The 10,354-nt window shown below is 47.7% G+C and overlaps 1 long non-coding RNA gene across 1 annotated transcript; it reads right to left on the bottom strand.

The window, feature by feature from the left end:
• Positions 1-6,229: 6,229 nt before the first annotated feature.
• LOC141022451 (uncharacterized) lies at positions 6,230-9,676 on the bottom strand. The gene is made up of 2 exons (XR_012183754.1): positions 9,382-9,676; positions 6,230-8,013 (listed from the first exon to the last, which is right to left on the bottom strand). It is a non-coding gene; the product is annotated as an uncharacterized lncRNA (long non-coding RNA).
• Positions 9,677-10,354: the final 678 nt, after the last annotated feature.

Below are 10,354 nucleotides of genomic sequence, written 5' to 3' on the forward strand. Positions count from 1 at the left end.
ATGTGATCATTATACCCAGACATTTTGAGTATATGCTCATTGACATAACTATTCTCCTCCATCTTGCAGCTGTAGAACTTATTGGAGACTTCATATCTCTCAATCCGGGCATTCTTTTGAAATATTAACTTCAACTCCTGGAACATCTCATATGCTCCATGACGTTCAAAACGTCGTTGAAGTCCCGGTTCTAAGACGTAAAGCATGGCACATTGAACTATCGAGTAGTCATCAACACGTGACTACCAGGCATTCACAATGTCTGCAGTTGCTGGCGCAGGTGGTGCACCTAGCGGTGCTTCCAGGACGTAATTCTTCTGTGCAGCAATGAGGATAATCCTCAAGTTACAGACCCAGTCCGTGTAATTGCTACCATCATCTTTCAACTTTGCTTTCTCAAGGAACGCATTAAAATTCAACGGAACAACAACACGGGCCATCTATCTACAATCAACATAGACAAGCAAGATACTATCAGGTACTAAGTTCATGATAAATTCAAGTTCAATTAATCATATTACTTAAGAACTCCCACTTAGATAGACATCCCTCTAATCCTCTAAGTGATCACGTGATCCATATCAACTAAACCATGTCCGATCATCACGTGAGATGGAGTAGTTTCAACGGTGAACACCACTATGTTGATCATATCTACTATATGATTCACGCTCGACCTTTCAGTCTCCGTGTTCCGAGGCCATATCTGTTATATGCTAGGCTCGTCAAGCTTAACCTGAGTATTCCGCGTGTGCAATTGTTTTGCACCCGTTGTATTTGAACGTAGAGCCTATCACACCCGATCATCACGTGGTGTCTCAGCACGAAGAACTTTCGCAATGGTGCATACTCAGGGAGAACACTTATACTTTGATAATTTAGTGAGGGATCATCTTATAATGCTACCGTCAATCAAAGCAAGATAAGATGCATAAAAGATAAACATCACATGCAATCAATATAAGTGATATGATATGGCCATCATCATCTTGTGCTTGTGATCTCCATCTCCGAAGCACCGTCATGATCACCGTCATCACCGGCGCGACACCTTGATCTCCATCGTAGCATCGTTGTCGTCTCGCCTATCTTATGCTTCTACGACTATCGCTACCGCTTAGTGATAAAGTAAAGCATTACAGGGCGATTGCATTGCATACAATAAAGCAACAACCGTATGGCTCCTGCCAGTTGCCGATAACTCGGTTACAAAACATGATTATCTCATACAATAAATTTAGCATCATGCTTTGACCATATCACATCACAACATGCCCTGCAAAAACAAGTTAGACGTCCTTTACTTTGTTGTTGCAAGTTTTACGTGGCTGCTACGGGCTTAGCAAGAACCGATCTTACCTACGCATCAAAACCACAACGATAGTTTGTCAAGTTGGTGCTGTTTTAACCTTCGCAAGGACCGGGCGTAGCCACACTCGGTTCAACTAAAGTTGGAGAAACTGACACCCGCTAGCCACCTATGTGCAAAGCACGTCGGTAGAACCAGTCTCGCGTAAGCGTACGCGTAATGTCGGTCCGGGCCGCTTCATCCAACAATACCGCCAAACCAAAGTATGACATGCTGGTAAGCAGTATGACTTATATCGCCCACAACTCACTTGTGTTCTACTCGTGCATATGACATCTATGCATAAAACCAGGCTCGGATGCCACTGTTGGGTAACGTAGTAATTTCAAAAAAATTCTACGCACACGCAAGATCATGGTGATGCATAGCAACGAGAGGGGAGAGTGTTGTCCACGTACCCTCGTAGACCGAAAGCGGAAGCGTTAGCACAACGCGGTTGATGTAGTCGTACATCTTCACGATCCGACCGATCCAAGTACCGAACGTACGGCACCTCCGAGTTCAGCACACGTTCAGCTCGATGACGTCCCTCGAACTCCGATCCAGCCGAGCTTTGAGGGAGAGTTCCGTCAGCACGACGGCGTGGTGACGATGATGATGTTCTACCAACGCAGGGCTTCGCCTAAGCACCGCTACGATATTATCGAGGTGGATTATGGTGGAGGGGGGCACCGCACACGGCTAAGAGATCAATAGATCAATTGTTGTGTCTTTGGGGTGTCCCCCTGCCCCCGTATATAAAGGAGCAAGGGGGAGGCGGCCGGCCTAGGAGGAGGGCGTGCCAAGGGGGGAGTCCTACTCCCACCGGGAGTAGGACTCCTCCTTTCCTTGTTGGAGTAGGAGAAGGGAAGGGAGAAGGAGAAGGAAGGAAGGGGGCGCCCCCCTCCCTAGTCCAATTCGGACTAGTCCATGGGGAGGGGTGCGGCCACCCTTTGGGGCCTTTCTCTCCTTTCCCGTATGGCCCATTAAGGCCCAATACGAATTCCCGTAACTCTCCGGTACTCCGAAAAATACCCGAATCACTCGGAACCTTTCCGATGTCCGAATATAGTCGTCCAATATATCGATCTTTACGTCTCGGCCATTTCGAGACTCCTCGTCAAGTCCCTGATCTCATCTGGGACTCCGAACTCCTTCGGTACATCAAAATACATAAACTCATAATATAACCGTCATCTAACTTTAAGCGTGCGGACCCTACGGGTTCGAGAACTATGTAGACATGACCGAGACACGTCTCCGGTCAATAACCAATAACGAAACCTGGATGCTCATATTGGCTCCCACATATTCTACGAAGATCTTTATCGGTGAAACCGCATAACAACATACGTTGTTCCTTTTGTCATCGGTATGTTACTTGCCCGAGATTCGATCGTCTGTATCTCAATACCTAGTTCAATCTCGTTACCGGCAAGTCTCTTTACTCGTTCCGTAATACATCATCCCGCAACTAACTCATTAGTTGCTATGCTTGCAAGGCTTTAAGTGATGTTCATTACCAAGTGGGCCCAGAGATACCTCTCCGACAATCGGAGTGACAAATCCTAATCTCGAAATACGCCAACCCAACAAGTACCTTCGGAGACACCTGTAGAGCACCTTTATAATCACCCAGTTACGTTGTGACGTTTGGTAGCACACAAAGTGTTCCTCCGGTAAACGGGAGTTGCATAATCTCATAGTCATAGGAACATGTATAAGTCATGAAGAAAGCATTAGCAACATACTAAACGATCGTGTGCCAAGCTAACGGAATGGGTCAAGTCAATCACATCATTCTCCTAATGGTGTGATCTCATTAATCAAATGACAACTCATGTCAATGGCTAGGAAACATAACCATCTTTGATCAACGGGCTAGTCAAGTAGAGGCATACTAGTGACACTCTGTTTGTCTATGTATTCACACATGTATCATGTTTCCGGTCAATACAATTCTAGCATGAATAATAAACATTTATCATGATATAAGGAAATAAATAATAACTTTATTATTGCTTCTAGGGCATATTTCCTTCACAGCATATCATCAACATACAACAAGAGAATAATGAAGTCACCCTTGGCATACCTCTTCATAAAGACACAATGATCAGGTTGTGCTTTATGGTAACCAAGCCCAGTCATAAAAGACTCAAACTTCTTGTACCACTGTCGAGGAGCTTGCTTCAAGCCATACAAGCTCTTCTTCAATTTGCAAACTAAGTGCTCCTTGCCTGCAACCATGAATCCCTCTGGCTGCTCCATGTATATCTCCTCCTCTAGGACACCATGTAAGAATGTTGTCTTCACATCAAGTTGTTCAATTTCCAAGTCCATGGTGGCAGCCATGCCAAGCACAACTCGGATCGAAGACATCTTGACCACCGGAGAGAATATCTCATCATAATCAATGCCCTTTTTCTGACTGAATCCTTTCACAACCAATCTGGCCTTGTACTTTGGATGTGAGGTGCTTTCTTCAGTCTTCACTCAGTACACCCACTTGTTCTTCAGTGCTTTCTTGCCTTTTGGCAGATTCACCAACTCAAAAGTATCATTCTCGTACAGGGAAGTCATCTCATCCTGCATGGCTTCTGACCATTCTTCTTTGTTCTCATCAGACATTGCCTCCTCATAGCATGAGGGCTCACCTGCATCTGTCATCAACACATATTGATGTGGTGGATATTTAGAAGAAGGAATGTGACCTCTTTCACTTCTTCTTTGCTGCTGCACTGGTGGTGAATCAGGTGGATTTTCGTTGGCATCATCATTACCAACTTCATCATCATCATCACTTGATGGCTGCTCGTCACTTTGACTTGTACTGCCTTGATCAGTTGCATCTCCACTGTCTTCAGTGTCATCATCTCCCCCATGATTGTCATGCACAAGAGGAGGACGGATTGGATCCATGTCAACCTGAGGTGTGTTGGTCATTGGCTTCTCTGGTTTCCCAATATCTTTTATTGTTTCATCTTCAATGAACACCACATCTCGGCTTCTCACAATCTTTCTATTGGCTGGATCCCATAACCTGTAGCCGAACTCTTCACTTGGTTGGCTAAGGTAGATGCACTGCTTTGTCTTGCTATCAAGCTTGGATCTCTCGTCCCTTGGAACATGTACAAATGCCCTGCAACCGAAGACCTTCAAGTGCTTGTATGATACCTCTTTCCCTGACCAAACTCTCTGAGGAATATCACCTGCAAGAGGAACTGAGGGAGATAGGTTAACCACATACATAGCATTCATCAATGCTTCAGCCCAAAATGAATTAGGTAAATGAGCATGAGAGAGCATAGCTGTGACCCTTTCTGTGAGTGTCTTGTTCATTCTCTCAGCAAGACCACTGAGCTGAGGCATCTTTGGTGGACTCTTCTCAAGCCTGATGCCAAACTTTCTGCAATACCTTTCAAAGGTACCACGGTATTCACCACCATTGTCTGATCTCATGCACTTCATTTTCCTGCTAGTTTCTCTCTCAACCTTGGCATGGAACTCCTTGAACGCTTCAAGCGTCTGGTATTTGTGTTTCAGCACATACACAAAAACCTTTCTGGAATGGTCATCAATAAAAGTCACAAAGTATAATGCTCCACCATGAGATTTTTCAGTCATGGAGAAAACATCCGTGTGCACAATATCAAGAACATTTTCTGCATAATATGGAGGGAGTGTACGAAATGCAACCCTATGTTGTTTGCCAGCAAAACAATGTGCACAGGGTTTCAAGGATATACCTTTCAACTCAGGGAGGTACTCCATGCGAGCAAGAGCATGCATGCCCTTATCACTCATATGCCCAAGCCTCTTGTCCCACAATTCAACCGAAGTGTCTTTTTCAGCAATGTTCAACACCTCATTGCACAACTTGGTCTTAGTCACATAGAGATTACCTTGCTTGCTTCCTCGAGCCACAATCAAAGAGCCTTTGGTGAGCTTCCATTTTCCTTCACAAAAATAACTAGGATGTTTGATATCATCAAGCTTGCCCACTGACAACAAATTCAGCCTTATGTCGGGAACATGCCTCACATCATCGAGCACCAATCTGCAACCTGTGTTTGTTTCAATGCATATAGAGCCCTTGCCAACAATTGCTGACGAACCACTATTTCCCATCCTCGCTTGGCCAGTAACACCACTAGTGTAAGATGTGAAATTCTCCTTGTGTGATGTGATGTGGAAGGACGCACCTGAATCCACAACCCAACTCATGGCATCATCACGAACAACACTATAGCAATCTTCATTTTCAATGACTAGATAGTCTTCATCTGTTGCGGTCATGGCTGAACTGCTCTCAGCCTTTTGCTCGATTTTCTTTGTGAGTTTCCCCTCTGCAAGCTCTCTTTTGTACTTCCTGCACTCGCTCTTTATGTGTCCCGGATTGCCACAATGAAAGCAAGTAATATCTTTTCTCTGTTTTGACTTTGATCTCCCCCTGGATTTATTTTTGCCTTGCTGAAATCTTGTATTGCTGCGTCCACGGTTCTCATTCTTCCCATGGGTTTCAGCCACATACGCATCAGAAGAAGAGGCATCACCCTTTTCCTTCTTTCTGGCTTCTTCATTCAGCATAGTGTTCTTCACCATCTCCAAAGTCAGCTTCCCATCCGGAGCTGAATTGCTAAGTGACGCAACAAGCGTGTTCCAACTATCAGGCATGGAACTCAGCAGCAACAATGCTTGCACCTCATCCTCAAAGTTGATCTTCATGGCTGAAAGTTGATTTATATGGCATTGGAAGTGTGACGCCCCCGGTTCGACCATACACTAATCATACACGCAAATGTGTACGATCAAGATCAGGGACTCACGAGAAGATATCACAACACAACTCTAGACACAAATAAAACAATACAAGCTCGATACACAAGCGTCAGCGGAAGCAACAATATCTGAGTATAGACATAAGTTAAACAAGGATGCCTTAAGAAGGCTAGCACAAAAGCAACACGATCGAAGAGGCAAGGCCTCCTGCCTGGGACCTCCTAACTACTCCTAGTCGTTGGCGGTCTCCACATAGTAGCATCCGTCGGCGGTGGCATCTGGCTCCAAGGATCCACCATCTGGTTGCATCAACCGGAAAGAAGAAGGAAGGGGTAAAAGGGGTAGCAAAGCAACCGTGAGTACTCATCCAAAGTACTCGCAAGCATCAGATCTATGCTAAGTATGCATTGGTATCAAATGGAAGGGCTGTGTCTGTGGACTGAACTGCAGAATGCCAGAATAGAGGGGAAGGCCTAGCCTATCGAAGACTAGCATCTTCAAGCAGATCCAAGCATCTTGCAGCAGGTAGAAGAGTAAAGAATAACAGTTTATAATTAACAAGCATGTTGTAGAATTAATGCGTAGAGATCCTTCTTCGACTCCCTGCGAGAAAGCAATCCTGGAGCCACATATCCATCACATATCAAGTATCCATTTCTAGTTGTATAAGATCAGGATACAAGTCTGAACGTCCATTACCGTGGACACGGTATTCGAATATATATCTTCCCTGCAGGGGTGCACCACGTTTTCCAACATGCTCGATCACTCTGGCCGGACACACCGTTCTGGGGTCAATGCCCGGCCTCGGAAGATCAACACGTCGCAGCCCTACCTAGGCTCAGCAGAGAGGTCCCCGCCGGTCTACATCCTAAGCACTCCGGGGTCTGGGCCCATCGCCCGTTGCACTCCGGATCGTTGCGCGCAGGGCGATACAGGCCACCTCCACTGGGGCGCCGACCAGGCCGTGCCGCAATGCTGAACTGGACGTCTGCCAAAGCTTCGGCTGATACCACGACGTCGAGGCCCATAACTATTCTCGCGTGGTGGTTAGTGCGTAAAGGCCAGAGGCCAACTCAGAACAAATACCCAACCTGTTAGTGCATTATTAAAAGAAGTGACGGCTGTCGGGACAAGTCCGGAGCTATCACCCCCTCCTGGGTGATACCGCTAAACAGCCAGCCGCCACTGTCACCTCGCACGGGTGCTCTCCGGGCCCGCCCGACTTTCACCAATGTCTCAAGTAAAGTCAAGGTAACCGTGTGTCCAGACATCAAGGGGAAAACCCGAGGAATCACCCCCGGTGGATTCCACTCAATGTAATCACCAAGGTGAACGTAAGAGGGACCACCCTCGAGGTTCACACTTGAGGTGTTGCACGACAGAGCCGTATCGGGAATGGTGAAAGAGGAAATCACCCTCGATGACCACGACCGAATAGCTACACTACAGAATTATCATCAGGAGTGCGTTACGAGGGATCACCCTTGGCACTCGATAGTAGCTCTGCAGAGTCGAGCAACTAAAGGGGCGTGATGTGATGTGACGTGTCAGGCTCTGGTCATCGATCACGTTGATCGAGTCGTCGAAGATGAAGCAGGGGCAACAAGGACAAGGTGGAGATCACTGATGGATCACTATCCAACCTATACTAAGCAGTTTAGGGTAAGCAGGTAGGTAACAATAGCAGGTACAAAAGCAGGCTATGCATCAGAACAGGAGCAATCAATAACAGTAGCAAAATCTAATGCAAGCATGAGAGAATAGAATGGGCGATATCGGGATGATCAAAGGGGGGGGCTTGCCTGGAAGCTCCGCTGAAAGGGAAGAAGGGTCGTCGTCGACGTAGTCGATCACAGGGACATCAACAGCGGTCTCGGGGTCTATCGGAGAGAAGAGGGGGAAGAAACAGTAAATATAGAGCAAACAGATGCATGACAGGCAATAAGCAGTGCTATGGGTGCTCTAACATAGTACTACGCGATATCGGCAAAGGGGGAAAACATCCGAGAAAGTTTTCCCGAAATCCGGCATTTTCAGACAGAGGAACCGGTGGGGAAAAGTTCGATGTTCGCTATGCTAGGGGCATGTGACAGATGAACGGAGAGCGTATTCCGATTCGTCTCGTCGTTCTCAGCAACTTTCATGTATAAAACCTTTTCATCCGAGTTACGAATTATTTTTTATTAATTTCCAAAATTTAATGTCTTTCTAGATTTATTATTAATTCGAATTAAAAACAGAATAAACATTTGTCACCTAGCTCTACACTAGCCTGAGTGTATGACCAATGGGGTCCAGGAGGGGTACAGTCAGCAGAATTGACCCAGTCAACATTTGACTGGTCAATAGGGTTTGGGTCCCACTTGTCATTGGCTCATCTTGCTAACTGCAGTTTTAAATTAACTAATCTACTTCATTAGGTTAACTAAGATTAATTAATTAAGTTAATTAAATATTTAATTAATTAATTAATTAATTTTTTGTTAATATTATTTTTAACCTTTTTTTAGGCAGGGGCGTGGGCCCTTCTGGTCAGCGACCCACAAGGCCTTAGCGGGTGAAACGATTATCGGGCGCTGGGGCGTGCGGGCGCCCGAGCGGAGGCCGAGCCCAGGGCGGTGCCGGCGGCGAACAGCGGCGCAGGGGGGGTGTGCAGGCCGGCGGCCACGCGCGGCGCGGCGGGCGGGGCTGCAGGGCAGGGCGGCGCGTCGCTTGGAGGAGGAGGCGGGTGCACGGGCGGCCCGAGCGGCAGAGCTCCGGCGGGCGCGCAGTCGCGGGGCAGAGGCGGGGCGCGGTCAAGGGGCGGCCAGGGCGCGGTCGGGAACGGGCCCGGGTCGCCGGAGCCAGGGGCGCCGGGGCAATGGCCTGGACGAGGCCGGAGCGAGCGGGTGGCACGGGAGGAGTGGCGCGAGCAGCCCGTGCGCACGGCAGAGAGCAGCGGGGGTGGCCGGGCGTCAGCGGAAAGCGGCGACACGAGCGGGAGCGGGGGCACGACGCCGGGCGTGGAAAAGACAACGGCGACGAGCGGCGTGGCGGCCAGCAGGCAGGAGAAGTAGCAGAAGACGGCGGCGATAGGCGGCAGCAGCACTAGCAGTAGCAGCGACGACACAGCAGCAAGCAGGGCGCAGGAGCAACACATCACGCACGCACATACGCGCATGCGTACACGGGAGGCTCGGACGAACTCGGGGACGGCGGCTACAGCGTCTACGACGAGGGAATCGGAAGGCGAGGCGAGAGTTGCTCACCGGGCTCCTACAGGTGTGCTAAAGCGGGCTCGGGGGAGGCCTGGAGGAGCGAGACGGCGGCGATGAGCACAGCGGCTGGAGGTTGAAGAACGGGAGGCAACGAGCGTTCCGGTGGCTCCCAGCCCACGTACGTGGTCGGAGTCGGGGTAGCGGACGCGGGTGGAGCTCATGGGCACGTCGGGGCGGCGGGGAAACACTGGTGGCCGCGGGATCTCGGAGTGCAGGGCGATGACAGGGTCCAGGGAGGAGCGAGCGCACGAGGGAGAGGGGAACGAGCGAGGGGGGAAAGGAAATATCTGGGTGCTGACGAGGCTGAAAGGGGGGGGAGGGTTGGTCTTATCCCACCAGCGGCTCGGGCTGGCTCTGGTGGGGCGGGGGCCTCTCTCCTTTTATTTACTCTGCATTGTCTTTTCTTTTTATATTTTCTATCTTCTATTTAGTTTTATTATAGTTTTAGTTTTACAAAATACAACACTAGCCCCTAATTCAACACTAGTAACTTATGCCACTCCCAATAATAGTTTGAGGTTTAAAAAGAATAGTTTAGCGTTTTTATAAATTTTGACAGCATTTAGCTTATTATTTTAGCCAATGTTTTATTTAGTTTAGTGCAATTAATCACTTTATAAAAATGTAGGGTCACCACTATAATTAGTTATGGAATATTTTCCACACTTTGAACATTTTATTTTGTGTGTTTGAGAAATTTGAATTTTGAGCTTTAATTTGAATTTGAGTTTGAACTAAGATTTGGATCAAGCGAGGATTGGGAGCAGTAATGCTGATGACATGACACCATTAGCGAGGGTTTACTGTAGCTTAATTATCCGGGCGTCACAGGAAGACATTCAAATGCTCAATCATATTTGTGCCATCTCGGTACTCAAGCTTTGCAAGTCTTTTGATCACCGAGACATTGTTCATTGATGTCTTCCTCTCATACATAGACTCCAACTTCTGCCACATCTCATAA

Source organism: Aegilops tauschii, chromosome 5 (assembly GCF_002575655.3).
Source record: "Aegilops tauschii subsp. strangulata cultivar AL8/78 chromosome 5, Aet v6.0, whole genome shotgun sequence".
Classification (NCBI taxonomy): domain Eukaryota; kingdom Viridiplantae; phylum Streptophyta; class Magnoliopsida; order Poales; family Poaceae; genus Aegilops; species Aegilops tauschii.